We start from the raw sequence: 18,877 nt of genomic DNA, 5'->3' as shown, positions 1-18,877 counted from the left end.
TCCTACTTAGTAGCCAAATATCGCCTTCTAAATCAACAATACTCCTTACAGACTTTTTTAAAAGACCTCTGCCTTTATATAGTTTTGTCTTTTCCTAGTCTAATCACACCAAGTGCACATCAGCTACTGACATTGTGATGTCTATGTCCTTCTGGTACATTTTCTTATTCCAAAATCCTAAGTGAATCATTATAATTCTACTATGCTAAGAAAAATCTGTAACAAGAATTTGTCAGCCTACTGCCAAGTTTATATTTTGGGGGGGCATTGAAGAAAACTTTCTTGATTATAGTAAGATAAATTCTCCAGACAACTTATGTTAATTTTTTTAATGGAACGGAAGTTCAGAACACAGTGATTATTAAAACAGGGAAACTCATCTGGCCTCTTATTAGATTAGATAAGGAAGCAATTTTGCTTAGAGCAACAAATTTGAAATCTCTTAATTTTCTTTCCCGTTCATGTGACTCCAGCAGTTTAGATAAAACAAGCAGTTAAAGCAGATGATGAGTATCAGATCTCAAGTTAATACAAAGTAAATTGAATTCTGAAGTATCACTTCTATTTGCAACTTTGCTGCAGGTGCCAACTTTGTGAACTTTCTTATTTAGCAACATTGCAGAGGTTCTAACAAAGTCAGTTAGAAGGAAATAAGTTTAAATAAATATCTTTCAGTTTAACAGATTTTCTGCCCCTAAAAATCCTGAAATACATTTCCAATTCATATATAGCTTGTAATGAAATTCACATTTTAAAAGACTATTACCATTTTCCTTTCCCAACAGTTATGTCCTGCTTTTTATAATATGCATAGATACTCCAGTAAGTCTCCTGGTATAGATGTCTCAATACAGCCTTCCAGCACAACCAAAAAGCTTCAATTGACATCTCTGCATTTCCAATGAGGTTCTTCTTAAAATCTGCACATCTGTGCTCAGAACAGCTGGATTTGGTGTCATTCATACGACTTTGTGCAAAGTCAATTGGTAGGGGATCATAAGGCTGGTTTAACACTACTCTGAAACTCAGTGGATTCTTATATAGTGATAAATTCAAATTAGCACATGAATATCTCTTTTCAGGATTCACCAAAAACACTATTGGAAAGAGAGTAAAAAAAATTAATAAAATGCTCAAGATACAATATTTATCGATTAGAGGGTCATTCATGAGTTAGGGCAAGCTCTGAAATTGACTCAGGTGGGGTTTGGGCATTCCCACACACACACACACACACTGGAGATTATACAGTTCCTTTCATGCTTGTTATTCATAATTACATTGATTTTATTCTCATATTTGAATTATTCTGTGGGTTTGGACTGTTTGAATCTGATAATATTCTGACATTTTTTCTGACATTTGGCTTTGGGAGCTATATTCAAGCAATGAATAGACCAAAACTGGGATTACAGCAACCTTCAGAGACAGAAAAGAAGAGGGATCTCCATCTATATCATCTCTCCAGATGCCTCATTCCTCTGCTGGATATCTCCCTTCCATAACATTCTCTTCTCATCCAATCATCATGGTGGCAATCATATCATTGTAATTCCTTTAGTAACTGAATGACCAAGTCCTGTGACTGGGTTCTCCAAGTCATACAGCTTTGTTTATGTTTCTCTCTGTTTTCTAGAAGTAAGAAAAAGGCATGACAATTTTGCTGTCTTAAGGGAGAGGGCATCTGAGGGAAAGGCATCAGGAAAGCAGACTAGACCTATTCTTGAGAATATTAGTGGTAGATTGACACTGACCAGCAAAGCCTTCACTTGGTCTCCCACTTCTCACAAATGCCCATAGGGAAGAGAATGGGAAGAGCAAATGTCAGGAAACTGCTGGGTGAAGATAGACTATTTAATAAGTGAAAGTTTAATAAGTGACAGTTTAATAAGCTCACAGATGAGCTTTTAAGCAAAGCAAGATAAGTAGTTCAGTGACTTCTTCCCATCTGCAAGCAGGGGTCTGCCATTTGCTGGAAAGCAGGGCCTCAACACCCAGAATGATTCACAAGGAGGACAAGCACAGCAACCCCAAAAGTTCCCTTTTTTTTATCCTTTCTTCAGCTTCTATTGATGAACATATTATATGATATAGAATATCCTGTTGGGTCAGTTTGGGTCAGCTGTCCCATCTGTGCTCCCTCACAGCCTATTCTCTAGGGAAAAAACAAAATCCATTACTCTGCACAAGCACTGCTGCAGAATGGCCAAAACAAAGTGTGCTATTGACGTTGTTTTAGTCATGCACTCAAGACAGCACCATACAGGATGACATAAATAAAGTTAACTCCTTCCTAGCCAGATCAAGCTCTTCGGTTTACAAGAGTTAGAAAACTAAAAATGCTGGGTTTCAGCCTTGCATGCAGGAGCCTGATTATGTGTGTTGCTAAATTATTCAGCTAGTTACATTTTTTTCAGCCAAAACTATTTCTCTAAGAGTGCCTGGCTGTAGCTCAGAAGTAAACACAACCAGGGACCTGTCTCAGTAGGCAGTTTGGATGCAGTCACTGTGTTTTGGAGGAAAAGAGGTTGTAGGATTATTCATGTGGCCTCGGGGCCAGATAATGAGTCCAGTTCTGAATAGTTTTGTAAAATAAAGCTTTATTTTAAGAGCTGTCCTCCCTTTTAGAGTATATAAATATTTAGATTCCATTTTTATTTTTAAAAAACAAGAATTTTTAATAATAAAACTAACTGAGGAGGGAGACATAAACCACTTAGACCAAAATTTACTAGCAGTGTACAGAAAGCCACCCTTAATTACCTTTTGTCACCATTATACATGGTATTTGCATTTACAATCTTGTTTGAAAAGGGCACTGTCACATATCTTTGCCTATCTTGTTTGATTAATTGCCTCACTGTCAAGATGTTAACCAAGGATTTTAGTTCTCTGTTTTCCTGTCATTGATCTAATACTCCTCATCTCTTTCTGTTAAGTTAGTATAATTTCCTTCCTATGCAACTTAAAGTTGCATCATTAGTAAGATCCTTACATCTTTAGATGTAAAGTATATTATATCTTTTCTTAGATTATCTGGGAAAAAAACAGACTATTGTTTCAAAACACAAAATGTACAACCTGTAATTCCATCTTGCAAGAATAATTTTCTTCCTTAAATACAAAATTCAGGTGATTTCTCCATATTGCTATCTTTTCCTATTCTTTTCCAGGTGAGAAAGTAGACAATTATTCCAGATTAAAAAAAAAAAAAAAAAAACAAAACAAAACAAATCAAACAAAAAAATTTCCCAAAACCACCCAAAAAACTAACAAAAAAAACCACAAAAAAACCCCCACCAAGAATCCCAAAAAAAGAAAACCTAACCAACAAACAAAAAAACCCTGACCCCCCACACACATAAATCAACCTAAAAACCAAACTAAACAAAAAAAAATTTAAAGGCAAAAAAAATTCCACAATTATGAGCAAACAGAAAAAAAAAACAAGAAAAAATCCCATCAAACCAAACAAACCCAACAACAAACTCCCCCTTCCCACAAATACTCAAATCAGATTTGAATTAAAGTATTAAAAGAAACAAACAAAGATTCCGTCACTGATAACACATTAGCCTTCCAATAGTCACTTTTTTTGTTGTTATTTATTATTCATGTAGTAGCCTCTCCATATTTTGTTAAGCACTGTGCAAGGAGAGTAAAAGAAAAAATATTCTCCATACCTAAATCATTCAAAATCTAAATGTCCCCACAAAGTATGGATTCAGGGCTTGCTGTAAAGCTTTGCATGCAAAAATTTTGCTATTTAGTTAGGAGTTTTCTTCTGCATTGTATTCCCCAAAAGAGAGAATCAATTACAAATTCTTGGTTAATCCCTTAAGTTATTTGTGTAGCATGCTAAAGATCTTTAAGTTGAAACCTTGGGATCAGCAGTGATGAAAACATTACTAAACTAATAACAGTAATGGAAAAATGCCTCAGCATCGATGCTGAGGAGATAATCTTTCCCCTTTTTTCAGTTTTTAATCATTTAGCATGGAAAGGAAAATGAGCTGCTCAGAATACTAATACTGAATGTTTGTCCTTCAATATAGAAGATGAGAGTTTAGTCTAAACTCATCCCCATTTTCCACCTGCCTATTGTGGAAGAATTCAAGCTTCTATTCTGCCATGGGAGACACTAGACAGTAAAGAGCACACATTTGTGCTAGGACAAATTGAAGGTAGATAGATCCATCACAGCAGTACAGCAGAAATTTGCCATGGACAGTGCAGGACAGCCTGCAGAACTCCACAAACCAGCAGTGCCAGACCTAGAGAGCAGGGAAAAAAACCTGAATTTGCTACAGAGAGTACAGAAAAGGAAAAAAAACCCACAACACTTTATAAATATTCTGGCTAACCCTGGGCATGTCAGAAAACTTGTGTCTCTTCCACTAGATGAAGAGAACTGGGCCCGAGATTTGACTCTCCAGCTGACAGCCTTCATAAACTTTGAAGAGTGATGAATCTGAGACGTGGGTGATATCTATGATATCGCCCACAACAAGACTGTCATTAATTTGAGTATTTTGTAATTTTTTTTTCCCTTAAAATGAAGGACAAAGGTTTCAACCACACTCCAAATATTGCCACTATTTTAGTTTGCTTTATACTGCCTAGATAATTCTAAACACCACAAAATCTGCTGTTGTTTAGATCTCTTCCGTATAAAAACTGCAGCCACATTTTGAAGTGAGAAACTTTTCAATGGTTCTCTTTAAAGAGTTGTATATAGAACTCAAACAGCACTAATATATAGGGACAGTTTAACTGAGTCAGCTTGGTCCTTCAAAGACACTTGTGAAGTCAAAGTTTCTGAGGACTCCATATTCTGTTTGTATAGAAACTTCACAAAAATATTAATTATTAATACAATGTGAATAGAAGAGGAGAAAAAGGCAAGTTCCATATCAAATATCCATATTTTTCTCCCACAGCTTCAACTGTGCAATCAAGTTTATCACTTTTCACATTCCTGTGGCTTTTCAGTTATTTTTAGAATTTCAAGAGATGCTTAGTGACTACTTAATTCTGCAGTGATTAGAGGCCACTTTACAGAATAGTATCTGTAAACAAGGTTAAATTTAGAAGTAAAAAGGAAAACCATGCAAACAAACAGAACAGAAACAATATTTTTGATAAAGTAACTAAATTCTCATAGAGGCAAATAGCAATTTTCCTCAGTTGTGTACATGATACAAAAATCTGATGCATAAATATATTCAGAAGTACTACTCAGTATAACATAATCATCAGATTTAGATCAACAAAGACAACTTTTCATAAGCATCTAAGAAAATTAAAATCACAATTTAAAAAAAAAAAAATCACCAGCTATTTAGAGTTTATGAATTTGAAATATCATGTAGAATATTTTTATTCTGTGGGAACTTCTTGAGCCATTGAGTAGATAATTATTTAATCTTCCATTTAGTTAATGAATCCAGTATCACTTGCAGTTGAACTGTAAAAAAGCTGCCATGTATAAAGATATTGCATCACAAAATCCCAGAACAACTAATGCTGGAAGGTTCCTCAGCAGATCAAATAGTCCAAAGCGTTTGGACTACTAGCAAGTTAAATCAGGGCAGGTTACTTAGGACAATGTCCAGTCAGGTTTTGAACATTACCAGAGGTAGAGATTCAACCTTTCTGGGCAAACAGTTCCAGTATCGACCTCCCAAGAAAGAAAGTGGTTTATTTCATTCACATTGCATTTAAATTTGTGCCCATTGCCTCTGGTTATTTAATTGGGCACCTCTGAGACTGGTTGTATTTTTCATACCCTCTGATCAGATTTATGCATTGCTGAGAACTCCCCTGAGCCTTTTTTTCTCCAGACTGAGTAGCCACAGATTTTTCAGCCTGTCCTTGCAGATCAGATGCTCTCAATCATCTTCCTGGCCCTCTGGTAGACTCACTCCAGTGTGCCTATTTCTTTTGTACTGTGGTGCCCAGAACTGCACCTGTGACTTCAGATAGCTCTTGCCAGGGCGCATTGGAGGGGAAGGATCACCCTCCTTGTTCTGCTGGCAGAGCTCTCCTCTCTGCAGCCCTGGAGGATTCTGGTCTTCCCTAAGGCTGAGACACATTTCTGACACATGGTCATCTTGTGGTTCCAGCAGGACACCCCAGGTCCTTCTCTGCACAGCTGATTTCCAGTCTAGTGCCAGACTTTGTGGGTGTGGTGAGTCTTCCCTCCCTAGCTGCAGGACTTGGTATTTCCCTTCATTCTCATGAGGAATATTGATGCATTTCTCCTGCCTGTGGAGGTCTCTGTGAACAGCAGCACACTCACCTGCCCTACCAGCCATGCCTCTCATATTTGCATAATCTGCAGACTTGCTGGGATTGCACTGTGTGCCTCCATCCAGGACATTAATGAAAACTTTACACAGCCCTGGCCACATTATCAACCCCTAAGAAGACCAAGAGTGACCATCCTCCAGTGGGATCCTGTACTGCTTACCACAGCACTTCAGGCCTTGAAGTTAAGTCAATTTTCAGTCCATCTCACTGTCCATTTACTAACCATGAGTTCACAGATGAGAATATCATGCAAGAAGGTATTCAAAGTAAGATCAAAATAAACAAAACCACTGAACTCCCCTCATCCACTGAGCTAGCAATTTCATTTTAGAAAGCTATCAGGTCAAACATAATTTTCCTTTTATAAATCCAGTCTGATTGCTCCCAACAATTTGTCCCTCATGAGTTTGAAAATTGTTTTCAGGATGAACTGCTTCACCAGCTTCTCAGGTGTGATAATGACCAGCCTGTAGTTTTCTAGACCCTCCATCTCGACATTCACGAAGGCAGGAGTGATATTTGCTTTCTCCTGATCCCTGTGGATCTCTCCTGGTTGTATGATCTTATGAAAATCAGCAAGAGTGCCCTCACAATTACATTGGTCAACTTCCCCAGCACTTGTGAGGACACCACATCAGGTCCCACATTTATTTTTGTTCAAATTGAATGTTCTTTGTCCTGATCCTCCTTTACAAAGATATCATAATCTCTTTAAAAGTCAATTGTCCTTATCTTTTTTGTGGCATAGTTAAATTTAGCAACCTACCATGTACAAGTTTGTTATGCTGCCCTCTCCATCCCCTGAAACCTCCTGGGTTTGCTCCACACACTGGCTAAATGTCAAAGGTCAGGTTGTGTCTCTTTAGGACAAGCATTAATACATTACAGTACATTCCTGCAAAAGCTTTCTTGCCTCAGTTGTGTTGTTTCTTGATCCAATTCCACTGAAAAGATTTAAAATAAATAGTGACTATAATATTCCAATAACATGAGACACACTGACTGGAGACACACATCTACCATTGGAAAGGCTATAAAACAGAAGTGTAGTGCCAGCAAATGGAGTGAGAGGATGCTGTTATTGTTTTTGTGATGCAACTGCAGAAGTCTATAGAGAGATGCTAATTTGAAGATGCTTCTGTTCTTGAATGTATAATTCTCTAAACTGCTGCATATCTGATTTCACTTTGGTAATCCTTCTGCATACAAAAAATGAAAGGAGAAAAACCCAAATTCAGACCACATTGTTATCATTACCTCCTTAAAATTGTTCCAGATTTATTTTCTTTTGGAGTCTTTCAATTCAAACGTGCTCCATAGCAATGTGAGAAAAGTCAAGTGAGTGGAATGAAAACATGAAAGTATAGAAAACTACAAGCTATATAGATTTGGGACATTGAATCATTCCAGCTACTTCTGACTGTCATCTGTTCTATTTGTCCATCAGAACTGACCTTAAATTGCCTTTTTTTCTTTATTTGTTTGTAAATGTGACCCTCTTACAAAACAGAGAGATGAAATCTGAACTAAATTGACATCAATACTTTCAAATTCTGTGCTAAAGGCACACATTTTGACCTGCAAATAAATAAGACAAGTATTCCCCTCCAGGTGTCCAAATGTTGCTCCCTTGAGCCCTTGTTTCCATGCTGCCCATGTGTCTTTTCTTCCAGGCTCATTGAACAAAACAGGAATTTCTGTTCAGGGCTAGAAGAGAATTCAAGTGAATGTTTATTAGACATGTCAAAATATCCATGACATCTGCTTTTTTTCTATAAAATATTTGTCTTTTTATAAGAGGCTTGTCACCAAAACTGGCAGGAATACTCTCCCTTCCAGCATTGATAACAGTTGTGCTGGGAATCCCTTAACACCCCCAGGCAGCACAGCACTCCCAAAGCAATTTTAATACTGGTAAACTGCAGGTGAACATCCAAGCCATTAGGTATAAAGCTGACACATACACAAACTGAAGAATGTCTAAGATTTATTATTATCATACTGCTCCTGGAATGAGATAACTGAAGGTTTATCTGAAAGGCACTCTTCTGACAGATACTGAAGTGCAGCAAGCTCAACAAACTTCAGCTGAAATCAATATGGTAGCAGAATAGTCATCAATCTGCCCCTTACCTGCTTAATCCAGGCCAAGGTTTAGACAGACTACAAACATACATACACTGCATACCAACACAAGTGTTAGTGTCTGAAACCTGGAAAACTGGGGACAACTTTTCTTCTGTCTGAGCACGGGAGTGGCTCTAGAAAAGAATGGTGATTTTACTTTCCCTGTGGATCTGAAGGGAAATCCTGTAACTTGCAGTGGATTATCTGAGAAAGAAGGACCTTTCAGGTATGAGAAATTCACTGTGTGTACCCCACAGTCCTCTGGAGGCTCGAGCAAAGAGAGGAGGGGGTTTCTCTGCCTCTTCCTTTGGGTATGACTCATTTATAGCACCTCTCATGTTATGGTAGTCAGAAATTATAGAACTTCCTTCAGTAAAAAATAGCTTTTCTCCTTTTACCTGAAAAAGTTTGGAGCATGTAGAATTGCTAAGATTAACAACCAAAAGAAACATGGAGAAGAAGAATGAAATTTTGAGGATAGGATGGTGAGTGATAAGAAAATAAAAGAAAAAAGAGAATGAATCACTGCTCTGTATGTATTCATATGGGTTTACCTTAACAAATCCAGCTGTTGATTTCCTTTGTTCACACATCTGCTGTGATGCCTGTGAAGTTTGATTTTTGTTTTAGGAAGTTAATGTTTCATGACTGATGTTTTCAGCAGAATTCATGGCAATAGATATACAAGGATGGCCTGAGGCCTGACATATCTTTATACTGACAATCAATGCCATGCATTGCATGGTGATTAAAAGGCATAAAACTGTTTATTTTAGAGTTTAAATACATCATTAAGAAGTAGTCTTCTAAAGCTACTCATTAACATGAAGCCTTGGCCATCTAATAGGTTATGGTTTATTCCCCAGTTTTATTGTTCATTATCACATGGTCAAAATAGCTGACAACTCATAAACCTACTTTAATAAGTACAGTCGCTATTTTTATTTTTTTGTTCAGGAGAAATATTTTGATTAGCTTGATCACAACATTGGGATATGATAGCTATCATCAGGCTATCATCATCAGTCTGATGATTAGGGTTAACATTTGCAAATTATTTTTAGGAGAATTTAGATTCCCGAGTTACATGGTATTTCCATGCTTTGTAGCAGTTAGCATCCTTTGAAGTAGTTCTTTTTTTCTTTAGAATACTAGATGCTTCTCTCAAACCAGAATGATGAAGAAGAAAAAAATTCATCATGACCAACAGCCTTTAAGGGATAGTGGAACACAGATGACAACCTGTGTTATGTAGCTCAGAGAGTTAGGCTTGAAACAAATAAACAAATCAGTCAGAAAATGAAAATCCATTCCTTTTTAAAATAAAACCATGGCATGTATTGCTGTGGTTCTTATCTTAGTAAACATGGAACTTGTATTTGTGATTAAGGCCTGAATGATCAGTTTAAAATCTCCCCCTTGGACCACAGGTCTAAAATTGGCAATAGATTTTTCTGATTTGCCCTTTTTTTTTTTTTTTTTTTTTTTTTTTTCCCTAGAAAAATGGCATTAACAGTGCCCCAGCAACAGAAACTGGGAGTCCCATTTGGAAAGATGCTGCAGTCTCACACCATGGGCCTCTTCTTCAAGACCTTTTGGCATCACTGGGGGAATCACTCTGCCTTTAGCATCCCAACACTCTCTATCCTTGGTATACAGTGTACAGACACCTCAAACCATATATTCAGCAAGTGTAAACTCATTTGATGCTATTGTCTTCAAGAGTTTTATTTTAACCAGCCAAGGATGTTCATCTGCATACCTTCTATCTTTTTTATTCTTTTTTATTAAATGTAAGACTATTGTTTTCTGTGGAGAACTCTGTCCTTAATTTTTTATATAATGCTGCCACTCATTCCCACAGCATTGACAATTAGTGTCAGGCATGGAGTACTTGACAATACTACAAAGAATCTGAATGTTAATGTGAAAAGATTCTAAAGAAGCAACCTGCAAATGTGCAACACAAAAATTAGTGAAATAAGAATTCAAATAAATGACAATGAAAAAATGTAAGGCTTTTAACCCCCATGGTTTCAGTAAACACAACCATGATTAAGAAAATCAGACTTTGGAGAGCTTCTTAAAAAATAAATAAAAAGAGAACAGCTGAGAATGATGCAGGAATATCAATGAAGGAAATGTGTGAAAACTAGATAAGGAAAAGCCAGCATCAACACAAAATTATTGGCAATAAACTAAATCATTAACAAAGGTTATATTCAACACCCTTCTTTCTCCTCCCTGCTCTCCCCCCTCAAAGTGCAACTGTTTGGCTGAGACATTGAAGATAGAAGTTTTGCAGATTGTACATAAATTACTGATCTAAAACAGTTCAGATCATAAACAGAATGATTATTTCCTCTAATCTGAGACCAAATAAGCCCAGATCTTTTGGAGTGACACTCCTCTTCCAGTCCTGTTCCACTCATAAATTCAGAAAGCTGATAAGACCAACATGAAGCATTTCAGCTTTGGTTTTGCATCAGTTCCTGCCTCCTTTTTTACAGTAGACCTCAGATGAGAAATATTGCCTCCATACATATATCTCTCTGTTGATTACTGGTAATTATTTAGCGTATTTAAAGTTTGCAGTTAAACGCCTGAATAAAAGTCCGAAATTTTATGAGCCTGTCTTTTGGCGTGTTGTCTTCAGAACACATTGATTTTGCATTCACAAAATGAAGGACTGTGATAATGGTGTTGAAAAAGAATAGGGTAATTCTTACAAAAATGGAGAAAATAAAGTGTCAAATTACAGAGGTAATCCTTGCTCTTTTCAAAGCAGATGAGCCCAGTTCATATGTTTCATTCGTTAACAGATCGGTTAGTGATTACTAACGAAAAATAATGTTTCTATGGACAAATCATTGGAACTCTTCTGGTCCCTGTGTAATCAGAGGTAATAATATTTACCTTTTCTCACAAAGCACAACATAGCACACTGTCAAGTCTGTGAGTACAGTATTCTGCTGCTAACACTGAGAGTGTTTATACTTGATTATAAGTGATTATACTTAAAACCATCATTGCTTTGCCAGAGTGACAGATGAGTTTGGTGCTTTGGGTGCATACCTAAGAGCTTGGATATGTATCTGAAATTCGTCCAACAAATGAACTTCTTAAAATGGAAACATTTGTCTAGAAATGTTTCACAAACAAGTTCTCTTACTCTGCATGCAGCATTTGCAGCACTCAAACTGGTTTGAAAGATGCAGAAACAATGAAAGGTCCATTCATCACTGTTGTCCTTGGTGCAAGGTCTGTAGCATCACTCCAGACTGGAGAAGACCACACTGGGTCCTCCTGCTCCCAGCATTTCTCTGAAGTGGAGTCTAAACACAACATTTTAGGTCAGTTTCAGATGTCCTTGAAGCATGCATGATTTCTTATCTTCCTCAAAAAGGAGAATGTGGCCTTAACTTGTATTCCCTATTGGTAAATGGTTTATTGTAAGTCTTTTATGGCTCAAGACTTTCCCTCTGTTTGAATAGTGAAAAATAACTGTCTTGAAGTTAAGATAATGACAGCAAATTTTGCCTCTGCTCAAGCAGATGACAATTTTGCTGTCAGGGGGCAGGATTTCACAAGTAATGGTCTTTTTGCATAAAAATTAGAGTTCTTAATAATGGTTAATAAACTGATTATTTTCAAAATACATTACAAACTATATTGAAAGCATATCTTTGTGTACTGGATCAACATCATTATAAATTAATTATAATTTTGTTTCCTAATCTTCCCAGATAACAAAAAAGGAAGAGATAAAAGAAATTAATAATATTGGAAATAAGTCTTCATAACATCAGTGGATCTCCACTGGATTAAAGACAAGTACCTTGGCCTTAAAATCGTGTAGTGAAATGCAGAATCAAGTCCTTTGAAAAAAAAACTTAAAAATCCCAGAATTTTAATTATATTGCAGCTTTATCACTGACCCTCCTGACAATAGACATCCTCTTTAGTTGTGCTCAGAATTTAGTTGTTGAATACCCACATAATCCTCTCAGTGATTTTTCTTTTAAGCAGTGCTATTTGACCTGAAAAATCTGTTTGTTGTCATATTCTACCAAGAGTAAAATGTAACCTTCACTGGGCATTTCCCATTTTCTAACACAGAGCTGTTGTGGATATAATGGCCTACAGACATAATCAAGTCAAGTTTTGTAGGCTGATATAAAGTTTTCATGATAGAAAAAAATAATATGGATATCATGGGTTTGAGTTCCTTGTATAGTATCTCAGGTCAGGAACTATTCAGGTCTAGGTATTATTGAAATTATAACATTTAGAGGCAAAATCTGTATGCGCATCTCTCACCTTGATTTGCCCCACGCTTTTTTGTGGAGGTGCACGGGAGAGGCAGTGATTGCCTCAACCAAGCTAGCAGATATGGATGAAAAAAGGATAGGAAAATCAGGGCCTGGTGTTTAACATACCCGCAGACCTAAGAAGGTGGGTCCTATGAAATTTCCTGAGCCAAATGAACAGAAGGCTTTATAGCCAGAGAGACAGGTCTTTTCCCCACACCAGTATCAGTTCATCTGATCACAACATTTCACTTTCAAAGCCCCTAACAAGCATGAATCAATTTTTAAGGAGGACCATATCAATATTTTCTTGGTCCCTTTCTGTGTTCTCAGCTTGGTAGGAAACTCAGTAGTTAGGAGTAGACATCTCCTCCCTGCATCATTCCAGTCTTAAACTAAATCCAAATTAGAGTACTAGCATTCTCATATGCAGCTTGTAAATTCAGTCCTACAAGTCTTCTCTTATCAATATACCAAGATCAGAATGTATTGTTAGGCTGCATGGGTATTGCCATTGTCATCTCTATAATCCCTAATCAAGAACACTTACATTTCTTAATCCGTTAATACCTGAAATCATGGTGTGTTTTTAGAAGATACGAAAAGAAAGGAAAATTCTGTCTCAATCAAGTAGCACTTTTGATACTTGCAACTGAAATACTCAAACACATGACCTTGAAAGCTAGAAAGAGAAAGGAGGAAGAAACTAAGAGCTTGAGCACATAGTCCTGCTCCGAAAAAAAAAAAAAGAAACAGTTCTGCATACAAGAAAGTTTTGCAAGGGAGTTACAGCTCATCTCATCATCTATTCTCAGTGCAGCATGCAAAAGGAATTAGAGAGGAGAACAGAAAATGGAGAAACAAAATTAGAAGTGCTGTGACACCTTAATAACAAATTATTGCAGCTTTTCTAGGGAACAAAAGCATCAATATTGTATATGAGAAAAGTTCTGTAAGTTCGATTGAGGAGACACAAACATAACTTAGTGATAAAACTTATCACTTCTTTTTGTTTGCCTTGAATCTTCTCTCCAGCAATTAATCTATCTACAGGTTGAGAGTAAAACACAGTTGCAATTACCTGAACCAAAATGTGCTCTGTTGAAACTTTGTTGACAGGGCAAATATCTGTAAGCAGGGACAGTCCTGATGACTGGAAAAGACAGAAAATATCCACACCAATGGAGGGGAAAAAAGTGTACTCCTAGAACTTCTGTACTGGCATCTGCCGTCATGGAGAATTCAGCTTCAAAATCCAAACAGTAAGTGTTTACATGTAAACTCTTATATTGCGCTACATGAACTCAAACTGATTTTGTAAACAGAGGTACCTAGTGCTATTTCAGACATTATACACAGCCATCAGTACTTCCACACTCTAGGAACCTTTCTGGATCTCAAATGAAGTAAACAATTTTCAGGCAGCTGAACAAGACCTAAGTTTCCCCCACGTGTGACATGTCCCAGCTCCCATTGAGAGAGCTCATCAGTGCAGTCCATGGATCCTAGAGAGCTGTTAGCTGGTAAAATTTGTGTCTCTGCTCTAAAGCCGTGATAACCAACTCTTTAGCCTCCATTGACGTTATTTTCCTGGAATGGGATCCTGTGCTCAGATTTTCTCTGGCCTCCAAGTGTTGTGTCAGAAGAATAAAAAGCTCTCCTAGCTTCCATGCCATACTGTAAGTCCTGTATAGATCTCAAACCCTCAGAGGCCAGCCAGCAGCAGAGATCCATATTAGGTAACAGAAACCACCTGAGAACCCCAATAACTACACTGGAGCCTTAGACAAAGAGATTACATCTCAACACCAACGTTGTGAACAGCAAAATTATTCTGAAGGTGAATCTTAATGCTTCTGGAGGTTTGTGTGGTAGATTTTTACATGTATCACCTTGGGATAAAACCAGTTTCAGACTGTCTTCTCACCTTGCTCTCCAGTAATGATTCCGTCTTCAAATTGAGAGTCAATTTGGCTTAACCTCAACTGCAGTTATATACAAAAATAGACATACAGATTAGTAATTATGATATAAAAGACAATATGCCTGAAAGGTAAATGGAACCTTAAATAAAGGAAATTCATTTAGTAAGGTCACTAGTCCAGGTGAAAACTGGGGACTCAATCTTTTCCCTAGCATAAATGAACTGAGCTGCTCACGAGAGGAAAATTTATCTGATATCCTACATTCAGGTTATCTGGATAATTGCTCTGAAGGCCAGGATAACTCTTTCTAGAGAGCTGTCTTAAATCAGTTGCAAAGGAATTTGTAATTTAGATCTCTTGTTGCTGTTGCTAAAACTTTTGACCCATTCTTTATTTTTTCCAGAAACTTTCGGTAATACATATGTAGAAGCAATTCTTGAATGAAATTTCCCTTTTTTTTCTCCCCAGATTAAACACTGTTACTTTTTAGTATTTCAAGATTTCCTCCACATATAATGCTTCTCTAAAAATTTAATTGAATTTGGTCACAGGTTTTCTACTTTCATTTCGTATAGGAGAATATGTTCTTTCTTTTGATTTGGAGGAGAATATATCAGATTTAAATATTGACTGAACTTCTAAGACACTGTCATTACACAGACTAATACAATAAATATGTATTCACATCAGTAAATCTCCATTACAGTGAAGACATTTTTTAAACCAGCACTCTTTCAGAATAAGCAAAGCTGTCAGCAGCATTTTGCCAGATGCTCTGGAAGAATATTCAGCTTCCATCCTATTTCTTTATAAAAACTTCAATTTCATGGGATCCAAGTTTGCTACTGGCTAAATTACTTTTTCAGACCTCAACTGGAGTACCTCAGCTGTATGCCCAGGATAGCCAGAGGGTCAAGAATGAAGGAATGCTTTCCAAGTCTGAAGAATGAAATAAAACCTCCATATAACTCCGTTTTACTCCTGAGGATAAATAATCTTCTGAGACCAGGGTACCTTGGGGTCAAACAGGTCTAATCTAATTCTTAAGAAGATCCCTACAACAGGTGGTCTCCTTCTCCTATAATCCTGTTCTGCTAGGCATTAATAATCCTGCTGCAGCTGGTTTTAGTTCTCCCCACATTCAGGTGTCCATTCATCATCCTGTGTGCTCCTGCCAACATCCCAGAGGCAAGAGGGAAACAGAGCAGGTCAAACAGCAGAAAGCACTAAACTGTGATAGATCAAGGAGAAGAGAAAGGTGAGAAAGGAGGGACTGGCTCAGTCTTTTAATGTGATCCCAGGATCCCTGCTGCTTGCAACACACATATCCTGCTGCATAATGCAAGTGGCCTCATACACCATATTAAGACCATATGAAATATCTGTTTGTAATTCACAGTCATACTTAAATCTTTGCCTAAATTATGGCCTCTTAAAAAGTGAGTAATAACCAAGCAGACACCAGGAGAAATATGTCTTAATTATTTTAGCTCATCCATAACCACTCTGGATCTCTCTGCGCCAGCTGCAGAGGCAATCATTTGGAAACTGCACTGTTCAATAACCTCTGCATATCGCTTTCCATTAAGATATGAAAGCCTAAGCTATCTACTTACGTCAGAGTCTAGGAGTCAATGCAACTTTAAATTGATGCTTAATATTCACAAATTCTTGTATTAGCATGCAAGCACATAAAATGTTGGGGTTTTTTTTCCCTTCTTTTTATTTATTATTTTAGGTTTCTTCTGAATGCAAACAGTTTCCTCACACAGGATGTAAATTATTATTACAATGAAAGCAGCCAGAAGGACAGAAGCTTGGAAATGATTTCTCCTCTGAGCAGTAGGAGATTGTTTGGGTCCTGCTGTTTTGAAAACCTTCTTCCCCCCACGCAGGCTACCCTGTGAAGAGAAAGCCGTTTGAATATTTTGGCAATCAGAGAAGTCCCCAACATAAATTATGGATACAGAAACTCAGAAGACATTCTAACAAATAGAATACTATGGAATCCATTTTTCAGCCACCATATGGTGTCAACAGAATGCCATTCTGTTTCTTTTGGGTAGCAGCTCATCATTAAAAAAATAAACAGGCTGGGGATTTTTAGGTGAGCAGGGAATCTACAGTCATTATGTAGAAAAAATAACAAATGATAAACTGGCCCATTGCTTTACCACTTCCTTTCATTAGTGCATATACATAGGCATTTTTGTTGTTTCTTTTTTCTAGCAAGCAGAGGAGAGTCTGTCATTAAAGCTCAAAGGTTTTAATTTTGTGATATATTTTCAGACATGGGAAAAGTTATTCAAAGCATCTTATTACATTGGACTTGTTGCAGGTAATTCGCAAGTTTTTTTTTAAAAGCTAAACCTTGTCTCCTTCTTAGTAACACAGCCCATGCATTTTCCTTGTATCCTGGAAGATTGCAATCATAGGTGAGATCAGTTTTGATTTTTGGTGTTCATTTATTGAAAAAAAAGAAAAAAAAGGTGTGCGCCTTTTTTAGAAGAGTGCAACTACCTCCTAACCTGGCAAAGATTTTGTTTGGTTTAGCAGGTTTTCCTTCTTAATATCGTCTGATGTAAACCAAACTATTTTCTTCCATTAGTGTAAAACTTGAAAAACAGACCAGTTTTCACCATAGTTCCATTGGACATTTTCTGCACCTTACATCTTTCTCCGTTCTATCTAAACTAAATTAGGTCAGTCTTTGCTTTTCCTCTTTTGAAATTAATGCAGCTTCTCCTGAAGGGCTACCCTGAACAAGCTCCCGAAAAACAATCTGTTCCTCTTTTTTTCCAGGTCCTCTGTACTCACATCTTCTTTTGCCAGCTATCCTGCAGTCAGGACATGAATTGAATCTTTGAGCTTGAATTTTCAGCTTCATAATGACAATTGGCTCTAACAGAATGCAAGGTCATAAACAGAACAATATGAATTTGCTGCAGATCCCATTTTCTGAATGAAATAAGTCAATGGTCTGGACAGGTACTGGTGTATTATGATTAGAGTCAGAAATCTTTACACTTAATTTTGTCTTTCCTATGCCAAAGTAAACACACTTTGGGAGATCTCTTGACTCTCATTGGCTTTTTCAGGCTCTACTTTTTCTAAAATATTATCACATTTTATATATTAAAACAAACAAAAATAAAAGCAGAAATGGAATAAGCTATATTTACAAGCTATCAAGACAATGACCGTGAGTTAATTTACAATCAGAGCAATTTGCCTTTGTGCAGAAAAGTACTTATTTGTCAACAGACCCATGTGTCTTCTTCCTCCCTCATAAATATTGCTCTCTCCCTTCCCCAGGTGAGAGCAACAAATCATAAAGGATGCATAGCACCCTCTCCCCTGTTTCAAGTTAGTTTAACATGGTTTAAAATACACAAAAGGTTTGTGTAATGATAAAAAAAATCAGAATCTGTCTCTGTAGCTAAAGATCACACTCATAAAATCATCAAAATTCAAAAATCGACCATAAGAAATTAAAGATATAAGAATGAAGCCACCAAGTTTTGTGTTAATCCAGTGTTGTCCTGGTTTCAGCTGGGATAGTTAATTTTCTTCTCAGTAGGTGTTATGGTGCTGTATTTTGGGATTTAGTATGAGAATAAGTTTGACAACACATTGATGTAGATTTTGCTAAATAGTGCCCTCCCAGTGCCGAGGACTTTTCAGTTTCCCGTGCTCTGCCAGTGAGGAGGTTCACAGGAGCCTGTGAGGGAGCGTGGCCAGGACAGCTGCCCCAAACTGGCCAAAGGGATATTCCATACCAAGGAACCTCATGCCTGGTGCATAAACTGGGGGGAGTTGGCTGGGAGCTGCCAATCACTGCTCAGGGATGGGCTGGGCATTGGTCAGTGTGTGGGGAGAAATTGTACTGAGCATCACTTGTTTGTTTCCCTTGGGTTTTATCTCTCTTCTTTTCTTTACAATGATGAAGAAGATGATCATTATTATCTAATAATAATAATAATAATAATAATAATAATAATAATAATAATAATAATAATAATAATAATAACAATAACAATAATAATAATAATAATAATAATTATTATTATTATTATTATTATTATTATTATTATTTCATATTTATCACTATTGATATTAAAATATTATTATATAACATATTAAAATATTAATTAGCTGTAAAATGTAAAATTCATTAAAATATTATTATATAAAAATATAAGA

This window comes from Melospiza georgiana, chromosome 3, assembly GCF_028018845.1.
Source record: "Melospiza georgiana isolate bMelGeo1 chromosome 3, bMelGeo1.pri, whole genome shotgun sequence".
Classification (NCBI taxonomy): domain Eukaryota; kingdom Metazoa; phylum Chordata; class Aves; order Passeriformes; family Passerellidae; genus Melospiza; species Melospiza georgiana.
Note: the sequence above shows the minus strand (reverse complement) of the source record.